This window comes from Phascolarctos cinereus, unplaced genomic scaffold (assembly GCF_003287225.1).
Source record: "Phascolarctos cinereus isolate Bilbo 61053 unplaced genomic scaffold, phaCin_HiC Scaffold_8;HRSCAF=390, whole genome shotgun sequence".
In the NCBI taxonomy this organism is placed as follows: domain Eukaryota; kingdom Metazoa; phylum Chordata; class Mammalia; order Diprotodontia; family Phascolarctidae; genus Phascolarctos; species Phascolarctos cinereus.
In genome coordinates this window covers 36,918,108-36,931,178 of record NW_027556291.1, presented here as the reverse complement: position 1 = coordinate 36,931,178, position 13,071 = coordinate 36,918,108, and the positions used below count along the sequence as shown (strand labels likewise).

The window sequence follows — 13,071 nt, the reverse complement described above, 5'->3', positions numbered from 1 at the left end:
TTGTAGGTTCGAGAGAATTTTATGTTTTATTGTACAAAGAAAGAGCTGTTGGGTGTATGCCCTACAGCTTTCCCATTCCTCCTCTTTCCAGCCTGAGGATTTCATAAGCAATTTCTTACAAAATATCAGAAATAAATAAGATCAAAGAAGTAGACCCAAGTAAAACACACAAAATTATCTAAGTATCACATGCCACCCGAATCTGAAGGAGAAAAGATCAGAGCATTCACATGGCTCTCCAAGGGAAGGCAAAAATGTCACATTTCAATAGAGGCATAAAATGGGGATAATTTGCCTCAAAAGCAGTTATAACTGGGAGTACAATCTTGGGAACCCCTTTGTTCCAAACCAAGCAGCATCAGTGCTAGGATGAGCCTCAGAATGTGCCCTAGGGAGACTTCCACCATCCCAGGTATTCCTTACTCTTAACAGCACTGAACACTTTTTGTCATCATGGCTATATCCAGACATTGGCAGTGACTAGTATGAGGATAGGAAGAATAGACTGTAGATACTACAGCTATTGTTATCCCAGTTTTGCTGATGAGCAAACTGAGGCATAGAGAGGTTAAGTGACTTTCCCAGGGTCACATAGCTAGGAAGGGTGAGAGGCAGGATTGGAATCTAGGTCTTCCTGAATGCAAGTCCCATGCTCTATACATCATGACACACAATTATACTCATTTTTTCTTTGTGCCAGCCTTCAATATGTTTATCCCCTCCCCTTTTTTTTTTTTTGGTGTCAATGTCATAACAAGTTCTCAAGGTTTTGCAAAAATATAAAATACGAAGATATTTCTAGTGTTTGCAGATTTTTATATTGGGCAAAATTTGAGGCTTTCCATCTTATTTATTGATTAATTTTCCAAACTAATAGAGTAGATTGTCCAAAGCATTAAGTAACTAACAAAGCGTTTATATTTAACTTTGGAAACATTGTTGATCCTGCTCTTTTCTTACATGAGAATGAGCCTGAAGGTCAAGGAAAATATGTAATAATCAAATATCTAAACTCATGCAGATTTTAGAGATCCACAGCTTCACCTTAGGGTGAGGGTTCAAGTGAAATGGAGTACAACTGGAAAGTACCCTCCCTCAACATGAACACAAGTCCATAGAGGGTGAGTGTTGGCTGGCCAATTGGTGACTTTTGCAATGTTTTAAAAATATATATATATATATATTTTTTTTTTTATCAAGGTTCAAATGTAATCCAACTAAGAATTTTTCAGGAACATAGGAGAAAAGGAAACTTTGAGTCTTTATCATCAAATTGAGAATGATGTTATTTTAGAATGTAATTCAGTTTATATGCACTCTACAACTTTCTTTCTCTCTGACCCCTGGACCCAGCATTTTTGCAGTAATCCTCAGTTTGGGCATGATGTACAATTTGAAGAGAGATTCTGTTTCAGAATGAGTTTAATTTTACCTCTCGTTTTTGCAAATAGAAGGTGACTATCCAGGCTTCAAGCCACTTGAAGCTTGTGACCCACAAGAGTCATAGCTGTGTTAGGTAAAGAACACAGAACCTGATTTTCCTTCTAATCCCACCATTTATTAGCAGTGTGACAACAATCCTATCCCTTAACTGTTTTTCATCTCAGTTTCTTCATCTGTCAAATGGGCATAAAAATCCATAACCCCTGCCCTGCTTGCCTCCAAGAGTGCTTGAGAATGAGATGACAATGTATGATAGCACTTTGTAACCTGTACACATCAGTTGCTATTGACATTTAGGATCAATTACCAAGTTATTAATGGCTTGCTAAGGCTTTTTCTTTCCTCTCCCATATGCTATTTGCTTTGGGGCTGTTTTGCTGCTCATCAGTGACTTCATAAAAAGTGAGTTGATGCAGGGAGAAGGGCTGAAGGTCAAAATGGTCATTTTTATTACTATAGGGCAACTATGGGTGAAGTTTTAGTGTCTTAGTTTTCCATTTCTATCTCCAGTGCTTAGCACAGTGTGTTGAATATGGTAAACACTTAATAAATATTTCATTCATTCATTCATTCACTTCATTCTTGTTTGATATGAATCCCCTTCATGCACTTCATTGGCCTACCATGCCGTTCCCTATGTATAACATTCCATTTCCCACCTTTGCACATCTGATTTTTGTGCCAGGAATTAATTTTGTCTTCACATCTTCCCCCTAGGATCCTCAGTTTTCTTCATGTATCAGCACATGTACCACCTTTATTGGGAAGCATTTCCTGATCTCCCTAGTTTTTCCTGCTTTCTCCCTCCTCCTCAGATTATAATGGTATACTTACCTGTGTACATGTTGTACTCCCAGTAGAATGTACGGGCTGTTCTGTTTTGGTCTTTGTCCACCAGTGCCTACACATAATAATTGCTTAATAAATGCTTTTGGAAGTCAGTTAAGTGACCAGAGAATAACAAGGAGGTTTTTTTTTTTTTTAACATGTTGGTATAGACATTTGCCTAAGAAAGTAGAGAAAATATAGAAACTTTTTTCAAACCCGGTAAGATAATAATAACTATGGGTTGCCTGAAGCTCTGAGCCACTGGTTTTTTTGCACAGTCATTTAGGTTTTAATCCCACTCGTAAGTCACTTTGAAGTGCCTGTCCTAATCACCCTCTGTAGAACTGAATCTTACATTCCCACCATATTTACTAAAATGTTCACTGTTTCCATCTTTGTACCATTGACTTCATGTGAACCCCTGCAGCCCATTTAAAAACTTTCTTGCCATGACTAATAGCTATCACTTAAGTTCATGTTATTAACCTAATTAGGCCAGATGTTTCTAGCACCATTCTAGGGAGTTTTCTGGTAATTGGTAATGGCTTCAGGTACTGTGGTCCAACTTCTAATGCCCACTGCTCATATCTGGCCATTTTTTGACTTTAGACTTTTCTTTTTGAATATACTTACGTTGGGAAAGGTGGCTTTTTAGAGAGAATTTCTTTCCAGCAAGGTAGCTACATAATTGCAAGGTCACTTAGAGCAGCCCAGCTTGGTGGGCCCTGTCTGTTCTTCTGTTAAATCCTGGGTGAAATATATGCTGTCAGTCTCTGATTAATAGTTCTATTTCCTCCTCACTGTATTTGAGGAATTCCCGGTTCCAAGGTAATTTGTGGGGGAAAAAATCTCACTTTTCAAGGCCTTTCCTCAAGGTCATTAATATCTCTGCTCTCTAAGTCCTCTTTCCTTAGCCTATTGGAGTCTGAGTTGTAGTGTTCTCTCCAAAGATGAATGAATCCCCACAAGGAATGGCCCAATTCCTAGACTAGCGAATGGCCAAAGTGAGTCCTTCTGTCTAATGTTTAATTAGGTTATCCTGAAGCTTTTGTTTTAAATCATTTTTATCATTTATTTATGAAATTGTATCTTTTGTGACGCACTTGCTTTAGGGAACAAGTGTAAGAAAATAATAATTTGCTAAAATATACCATAGGGTATGTACTTCTTAAGTCAAAATTTAATTTCTTCACTTATGTTCATTGGCCCAGTTTCATTTGTTTTAAGTTCTTATGGGAACAAACCTCTTCTCTGTTTTCAAAAAAGGAGGTTTTTTTCTCCCTTATTTTTTAGTGAGTCATACATTATTTTACTCATTAAATGAGGGTCTAGTTATAATGCAGGAATGAATTTACACCACTGACATCCTTTTATAATTGCATTTCCTTTGTCCTGCTATCCTTTGTATGCTTTTGGTATGAGACAGAGCTTTCAGCTTTTCTATGGACAAGGAGATGAAACAGGAGTCATGTGGCCTTGGGAGAAGCCCTGCTTTGCTGACAAATAGTGGCGCTTAGGTTCAAGCCATAGAATATTAGTGCTGGCACAGACCTCAGAGGTCATCTATTCTCAAGTCCTCATTTTACAGGTGAGAAGCCTGAGGCCCAGGGATGGGGAAGATGCCAACCTTCATTTTTCTGTGATCTTAGTTACCCTTGATATGAGACAAGATAGAAAACCAAAATGAAAAGACTATGGTTCCTTGTTAGTGGAAGGCAAGATAGGCACGTGGAAAAAACATGAACTTGGGAGTCAGGGCACTTGGGTCTAGACTCAATTCATTCACTCATTAGCTGGATAAAGTTAGAGAACTCATTAAGCTTTTCTGATTCAGTGAGATTTTTTAGCTGTAAAATGGAGATACTAGTAGACAGCTACTCTCATGTGCCAGCTGCTAAGGGTAACCTTTTGTGAGCCTTCTTATTTTTTTTGTGCTCCCTCTCCTGCTTTAAATTACCTTGTATTTTCTTACTGTTTATATGTTGTACCTTCACCCCACCTAATTAGAGAACGAAGGACTACTGGAAGTTGAGCCAAGATGGAGGAAAAAAAGCAGGGACTGCCTGAGCTCTTGCAAATTTCTCTCCAAATTTTAAATAACATCTCAAGGTGGATTCTGGTGTTGTAGAACCTACAAGAGAATGGGGTGAAACAATTTTTCAGCATAAGAAAACTTATAAATTAGGCAGGAAATGATTGTCACACCAGGGTAAGAGTGGAGTGAAGTTCAGATCAGGCAATGCCTGGGCAAGATTGAAGTAGGCCCAACCTTAGCAAGCCAGCAACAGGCCTTGGGGGCAACTGAATCTGCAGCAGTGGCTTCTGGAACTTTCAGCACACAGATGGTAAGGGGGTTGAACAACTGGTCAGAAGGAGATTATAGGGATCTCTTTGCTGGCACTGGCTGCAGGACTCCCTTGTATTGCCCATACATGGAGCTGAGTCACAGTCCCAAGGTGAGGAGGAACCCTAGCACACTAGAGCTTGCAGCCATAGGGAAGTGGGGAACTTGGTCATAATTCTAGGGTAGAAAAGAGTGCTTGTGGTCATTCACAGACCAGAGCATAGAAGAAGACAATAGTAGACATACCTCTCCTTAGATCATACCACCTGGGGAGGACTCACAATTTACAGACCCCCAGAATTAGCTCTGAAAACAGCTGCACAAAATCTGAAGCTTGGGACAGTGCCCTCTTCACCCTGGGAGCAGAGCCCAACTTTAACGTAAAGTTAAAAGTCAAGAAATAGGCTGGAAAAATGATCAAACAAGAAAAGAACCTGACCATAAAAAGTTACTATGGTTACAGGAAGATTAAAACACAAACTCAGAAGAAGACAACAAAGTCAAAACTGCTACCTCCAGAGCCTCAAATAAAAATGTGAATTGGACTCAGGCCCCAAAAGAATTCCCAGAAGAGTTCAAAAAGGATTTTAAAAATTAAATAAGAGAAGTGGAGGAAGAAATGGGAAAAGAAATGAGAGTGATGCAAGAAAATTATGAAAAAAAGCACCAACATCTTGGAAAAGGAGGTGTAAAAAATACTGGAAAAAAAATAACACCTTAAAAAGCAAAATTGGCCACATGGAAAAAGATGTACAAAAATTCGTTGAAGAAAAATAACTTAAAAAGTAGAATTGGCCAAATGGGAAAAGGGAGATGCAAATGTTCACTGAAGAAAATAATTCCTTAAACATTAGAATTGGGCAAGTGGAAGCTAATGACTATGAGACATCAAGAAACAATCAAACAAAATCAAAAGAATGAAAAAATAGGAGAAAATATGTCATTGAAAAAACAAATGACCTGGAAAATAAATTGAGGAGAGACAGTTTAAGAAGTATTGGACTACTTGTAAGCTATGATAAGAAAAAAAGAGTCTAGACATCATCTTTCACGAAATTATCCAGGAAAACTGCTCTGATATTCTAGAACCAGAAGGTAAAATTAAAATTGAAAGAATCCACCAATCACCTCCTGAAAGAGATCCCCAAAAGAAAACCTGTAGGAATATGATAGCCAAATTTCAGAGCACCCAGGCCAAGGAGAAAATGTTGCAAATAGCCATGAAGAAATAATTCAAATATCATGAAACCACAGTCAGGATAACCCAAGATTTAGCAGTTTCTATGTTAAAAGATCAGAGGGCTTGGAATATGATATTCCAGAGGGCAAAAGAGCTAGGATTGCAACCAAGAATTGCCTACCCAGCAAAACTGAGTATAATCCTTCAAGGGGAAAATGGATATTTGATGAAATAGAAGAGTGTGAAGTGTTTCTGATGAAAAGATTTGAGATGAATAGAAAATCTGACTTTCAAATATAAGACTCGAGAAGCATAAAAAGGTAAACAAGAAAAAAAATCATAAGGGATTCAGTAAGATTAAACTGTTCATATTCCTACATGGGAAGATGATACTTGTAACTCCTAAGAACTTTATCATCATTAAAAGAGTTAGGAGTATACATAGACATACACACACATGGGTATGAGTTGACTATGATGAAATGATATCCTAAAATAAAATTAAAGGTTGAGAAAGAGGAATGCACTTGGAGAAGGGGAAAGGGAGAGATAGAATGGGGTAAATTATCTTCCATAAAGGAGACTCAAAAGAACTTTTACAATGGAGAGGAAGATGGGGAAGTGACATGAAACACTTGAACCTTACTCTCATTGGAATTGGCTCAAAGAGAGAATAACATATGCTCAGTTGGGTATAGAAATCTATCTCACTCTACAGGAAAGTAGGAGAGGAAGGGGATAGGAGAAAAAGGGACTGATAGAAGAGAGGGCATATTGGGGGAAGCAGTAGTCAGAAGCAAAACACTTTTGAAGAAGATGGACAGGGTAAAAGGAGAGAGAGGAGAGAGAGAGAAGAGAGAGAGAGAGAGAGAGAGAGAGAGAGAGAGAGAGAGAGAGAGAGAGAGAGAGAGAGAGAGAGAGAGAGAGAGGATAAATAAAGGGGAAATAGGATGCAGGGAAATACACAGTAATCATAACCGTGAAAAAAAATTTGCAGCAAGTTTCTCTACTAAAGGCCTAATTTCTCGAGTATATAGAGGACTGAGTCCAATTTATAAAAAGAAGACCCCTACCCCAACTGATAAATGGTCAAAGAATATGAACAGGCAGTTTTCAGATGAAGTAATCAAAGCTATCCATAGTCATGTGAAAAAATGCTCTAAATTATTGTTAATTAGAGAAATGCAAATTAAAACAACTTTGAGGTACAACCCCATACCTACCAGATTAGCTAATATGACAGAAAAAGAAGAGGGGATGTGGGAAAATTGAGACACTAATGCATTGTTGATAGAGTTGTGAACTGATTCAGCCATTCTGGAAGGCAATTTGGAACTACGGCCAAAGGACTATAAAGCCATGCATACCCTTTGACTACTAGGTTTGTATCCCAAAAAGATTGAAAAACAAAAATGAAAAAGATCTATGTGTGCAAAAATATTTAAAGAAGCTCTTTTTGTGGTGGCAAAGAAGTGGAAATTGAGGGGATGCCCATCAACTGGGGAATGGCTGAGCAAGTTGTAGTATATTATTTTTAATGGAATACTCTTGTACTATAAGAAATGATGAGGATACTCTCAGAAAAATGTGGAAAGACTTACATGAACTGATGCAAAATGAAATGAGCAGAACCAGAAGAACATTGTACACAGTAACCACAATATTGTATGATGATCACCTGTGACTTACTTAGCCATTCTTAGCAACACAGTGATCCAAGACAATTCTGAAGGACTTATGATGAAGAATGCTATCCATTTCCAGAGAAGGAACTGATGGAGACTAAGTACAGATTGGAGCATACATTTTTTTTACTTTATTTTTCTTGGTTTTCGGTTTTTTTTTTTTGTGAAAGGGGTCTGTGTTTTCTTTCACAACATGACTTATATGGAAATATGTTTTGTATGGCTGCATATGCATAACCTGTATCAAATTTCTTGCCTTTTAAATTTTGGGGGAGACGAAGTGAAGGGACAGAGGAAAAGAATTTGGAACTCAAAATATTTTTACATGTAATGGGGGAAAATAAAACATTAAATAAATATATTTAAAAAATAAAAAAGGGGATTATTTTTTTTCCCCTGTGGATTCTCAATGCTTAGCACAGTACTTAATAAATGCTTGTTGAACTAAATTGAATTGAAACAACTTTGGACTTAGAGTTGGAAGAGTTTAAATCCTAGGCCTGCCACTTTTTCTGCCCCTTAGACCTTGGGCAAGTCCAAGTCCCTTCACCTCTCTGAGTCTCAGTTTCCTCATCTATAAAATAAAGGGCTTAGACTTGAATGGCCTTTACAGTTCTTTCTGGCCCTGGTTGCTATGACCAGGTAGAGGATCAAATAATATTTTATAGTCTCATATAGATTATATATCTTTAGACCATTAGGGCTTGGGCCAGTGTGACATTTAAGATGACTGACCTTCTTCACACCCCATGAATTGACCTGTTATAGACATGGCCTTAGTGAGTGACTCTTCTGTATCACATCCTATAATTTTGTTATTTTTGGGGGGTCTTTAGTTTCACAGATACATTTATCTGTGAATATGACTTGCCACAGCTGTTAGCCCATCTGATGTGTGATGTTTAGCTCTGTACATACTGACGTGGTATATTATGAAGGTGATTTTGGGCAGGACAGTTGTTTAAATGATTTCTATCCCAAGTTATCACACAGCCACATATATTTTCTTAAAAATGTAAATTCACATTTAGCTATGAGTCAACTCTATTTGGGCTAAAGAACAATAAAATTCTGGGTAAACAATGAAAACGTGGGAATGAAATGCTTCTGAAATGTTCCTCTCAAAAAGTGTGCACTGAATCATAGCGTCCAAAATGGACTTTGAAGGCTAGTTTATGCTTGAATAAGAACCCTCTGAACAAGGCCAACTAGTGCATAGGATGCTGGGCCTGGGGTCAGCAAGGCTCATCTTGAGTTCAAATCTGTCCTGAGACACTTACTAGCTGTGTGACCTTGGGGAAATCACTTAACCCTGTTTGCCTCAGTTTCCTCATCTGTAAAATGAGCTGGAGAAGGAAATGGCAAACCACTCCAGTATCTTTGCCAAAAAAACCCCAAATGGGGTCACAAAGAGTCGGACATGACTGAAAAATGAGTAAGCAACAACAAAAAGGAGGAAATCTGAGAACATCTGGAGGGTAGCAATGAAGATGATCAAAAGTCTTGAGTTCATGAGGAAATGATTGAAGGAACTGAGAGTGTTTAGCCTGGAGAAAAGGAGTCTTAATGGGAGGTGGAGTGGGTCATAGGTATCATAGATTTAGAACTGGAAGAGCTCTCAAAGGTTATTTTCTTGTTGGGGAAATTGAGACCCAGCCAGATGAAGTGAATGCTTGCAAGGAGAAATGGCTTTCCTGCAATTGCACAAGTGGAATGTGACGGAACTACAAGGCAAAATATGGGTCCCGTGACTCTAAATGAGGGTGCTTTTCATTGCATTACATGTATGAGAGCAGTCTTCAAGTACCCAAAGCATTGTTGCCTGATAGAAGGATTAGGCTTGTTCTAGTTAACACTCAGGGGCAGAACTAGGAGTTCTAGGTAGAAGTTGCAGGGAGGCAAATTGAGGCTTGATGTCAAGAAAGACTCTGTAACAGAACCGTCCCCAAATGGAATGGCATATCTGGGGTGGCATTGAATTCCTACTCATGAGAGATCGTGAAGCAGAAACTGGATAAATGCTTGTCATGGATATTGTTTAGATACGATTTGGTTTCTCGCACTTGTCACATTCTCTAAGTCTTTATGTTGAGGGCCTTTCCCCATCCTTGTTAGACTTCTGTAGACGATTTCTAGCTTATCAGTGTCCTTTCTAAAATACGGCATCTAGACTTGAACACAGCACTCCAGAGGGATTAACTGCCTCCTTACTCTCTTAATAGTGTCCAAGATTGGATTAGCCTTTGTTGTTGGCCATATCATGCTGTTTACTCATTTTGAGATTGTAGTCCACCTAAACCCCCAGATCTTTTTCAGATGAACTCTTAGCAATCTAGCTCAGGGGTGGGGAATCTGCGGCCTCTTGGCCACATGTGACCCTCTAGGTCCTCAAGTGCGGCCCTTTGACTGAACCTGAACCATCCCTGGTCTAGCTCCACTTCCTCCATCCTGTGTTTATAAATCAATCTTTTGGAACCTTTGTGTAATATTTAATCTCTAGTGAATTTAATCTTATTGAATTGGCTCTAATAATTTAACCTGGTGAGATCTTTTAGCATCACAATTCTTTTGTCTACTATATTTGTTATCCCATCCAGTTTTGTGTCAATTGTAAATTTGATAAGCATGCCATCTGTGTTTTCAGTTTATAAGTAGAAAGAATAAACAGCACAGGGGTGAGCACAACTCTTTGTTATACTGCACTAGAAAATATTTTGTGGTTCCATCTTCACATCCTGTATTTGTGTGATCTTAGGACCTGGTACATATTGGTTACATTGCTAGAACTAGATCCACATTAGGTCACCATTTTAAAAATAATAATGATGATAGATTCACATATAGCATTTAATAAATAGGTTCAAAGCACTTTAGCATAGTGTGGTGTGGTACTCCACCTACCTTTGTGGAGTAAATAGCATGAGTATCAAGGCATGATATGTGAAAAGACCTGTGGTTTTGGCATTTGGGGGACTCCTGCAACCTATGTGAGTTGGCTACACCTTAGGTTTTGATTATTTTTGAGTTGCTGTGGCCAAAAAAAAAAAACCAAACAGCTATTGAGCAGTACTTGGTGGTGGGCCTATGTTTACTAGGCTTGTCCTTGCACAACGGTCTATTACTGAGGCTGCAGTTGAAGCCTTCCAGCTCTGTAGGGTATTTCAGTGCTTTGCTGTTCACCAGCATAGCCTTCGAGAGTCTCCAGTTGCCTCCATGATACAAAGAAGCATCAGAGGAGGGCTTCGAGAGACCATAAATGGTGATCTCCATTTTACAGATGGAGAAACTTAATGAAACCTAGAAAGCATAAGTGACTTGCCCAAGGCTACCTAAGATTCCAATGCAGGTTTTATGATTCCAAGTCCAGTGCTTTTTTTGTTTTGTGACTCTGACCTTTGTCAAGCTGAAGGAAGAAATGTATTTCCCTTGCTGGACTCTTGTTATTCTTTTTTGCTGTCCCAAGGCAGTTTTTGAAATTTTACACTAAACTTCGGAGGAATCTTTCAATTTTCCTGCTTTTTACTCTCTGAAGGTCTAGAAGATGCATGCTGTAATTAACTGAGACTTTGGCCAGCTACTAGGGAAATTGCCTTTTTGTGCTAATGTATATATTTTCAAACTTAAATGACATTTCAAGAAAAAAAGTCCTGAAATGATAATTTACTCTTCTCCCACTCTTCATATAACAAATATTGAATAGGAAGTGGATCGTGGATTGTGAAGCTGGAAAATCACATGATAATGAAATTTAAACTAAGAAATTACTTGGAGGGAAGATTTGATTAGAAGTTGCTATCATTAAAATTGGAGTTTTAGTTAACAACATGGCATATGCTTGGTAAATTAAAGGGGCTCCTTTTTCAAAAAGTATTTTTATTTAGCTAAAATAGCTCCAATATGCTTCAGTTCTTAAAAGGGAGGGAAAAGGGAGAGAGGCACATTTTTATTGGCCCACTTGTCACATAGCTTCCCACATGTAACTTACAAAAGGGGTGTGTGTGTGTGTGTGTGTGTGTGTGTGTGTGTGTGTGTGCATTCTAGACCCTTATTTCATCAGTGTAGGAAACTCCTGCTATGAATGCTCCCTCTACCGATGTAGATCAGTAACTCATGTTCTTAGACAGCTCCTTAGGGGTTACTGATAGGTTATACCTTAATCATGATCACATAGCTAGTCTGTGTCAGAGGCATGAATTGAACACAGCTTTTCTTGACTCCAGTACCAGTCCTCTCTCTATTACACCATGACGCCTCTCTTCTGCTAACATTCCTTCTATCTTCTTGTAATTCTAGAAACGTTGTTCTCCCCCCTAAAGACTCTGCATTCCTATCTACCTTCTCCAGTACTGGTTCTACCTTTTCTCACAACCCATCCCAAACACAGTAGACCAAGAGGGGGAATAGCCATATTTCTGTTTCTTCTTTGCCATTTTCAGACCTTCCCCCTATCACTTTTATTCAACTATGTCATCTTTGAGAGTCACTTCTTCCAGATATATCATCCTGCTTAACTCCTTTTGAATGTTATCTAGTGGTCTCCAGCTCATTCTCTTTTTCTCAGGGAATTCAATATCTGGCTTGTAGTTATTTTCTGCACCAACCCCTGCTCTTGTACTTGAGGACTTCACCTTACATATTTGATGTCCTCTCAAATACTCTTGCCTCCTAGTTCATTAGTTTCCTCAATTCACTTCACCTCAGCCAAACACCAGAATGATCATGCCCTGAATCTTGTCATCAACTGTGTTCCTCCTCTAAATCCATAGCTCTGAAATTCCTTTATCTGACTATAAACTCTGTCCCTCCAGTACTCTCTGTGCCTCACCCCTCTTAAACTTATTCTCTCCTTTCATTGTAGTTTTCAATACTCAACCTCTCTCTAATTTCTCAGGTTATTCTTTCTGTGGTCTCATTTTCCTTCCTTTACACTCTTGACCTATCCAGTTGACTTATCCAGTTCAACTTTATATTTTCCTACACACTCTTACACTCTTCTGTCTCATTTTACTATATCTGCTCATCCCTCCTAGGCCTCACCCCTGGATTATTATTCCCACAATCTTCTTTCTCCTATCCTGCTTACATGCTGCTGAACACACAATTCTACTGGTTGGTTCCTCTACACATTTGTTCATTGATTTTATTTGAATCCTCACTCAGATGGGCCTACTAATTCTTTTGCTTTTCTCTAATCAACTCTATCACACTCCCCACAGTGGCTGTTCTACACCTTTTCCCATCCCTCCTATAAAACCACCTCTCTATCAGCACAGGACCTTGCTTCATACTTCATTGAAAAAAAATTAAAGTCCATCCTCCTCTCCAGTTTCACAATTTCGTGATGCAATTTAGTCAGCATCATCCCCCAAAGGTCTGCTTATAGCCATTATGAAGAAGTTAAGCTGGTGACTAGCTTATTCTGTCATTCATTTCAATCCTGCCCTCCCCACAACCAGAGTTTAACTGAGACATACCTTCCAGGAATAGGAAGGTCACACCACATCTGGAGTATTATGTTCAGTTCTGGTCACCACAGTTTATTTAGGTAAGATGTTCGGGGTGGAGAGAGGGTGGTTGAAGAAGGCAAAATG

The 13,071-nt window shown here is 38.7% G+C and overlaps 1 pseudogene; it reads right to left on the bottom strand.

Annotated features, from left to right (window-relative positions):
- The window catches only part of LOC110197708 (large ribosomal subunit protein uL3-like), a 101,989-nt pseudogene extending 99,702 nt beyond the window's left edge, over window positions 1-2,287 (bottom strand).
- Between the last annotated feature and the right edge of the window lie 10,784 nt (window positions 2,288-13,071).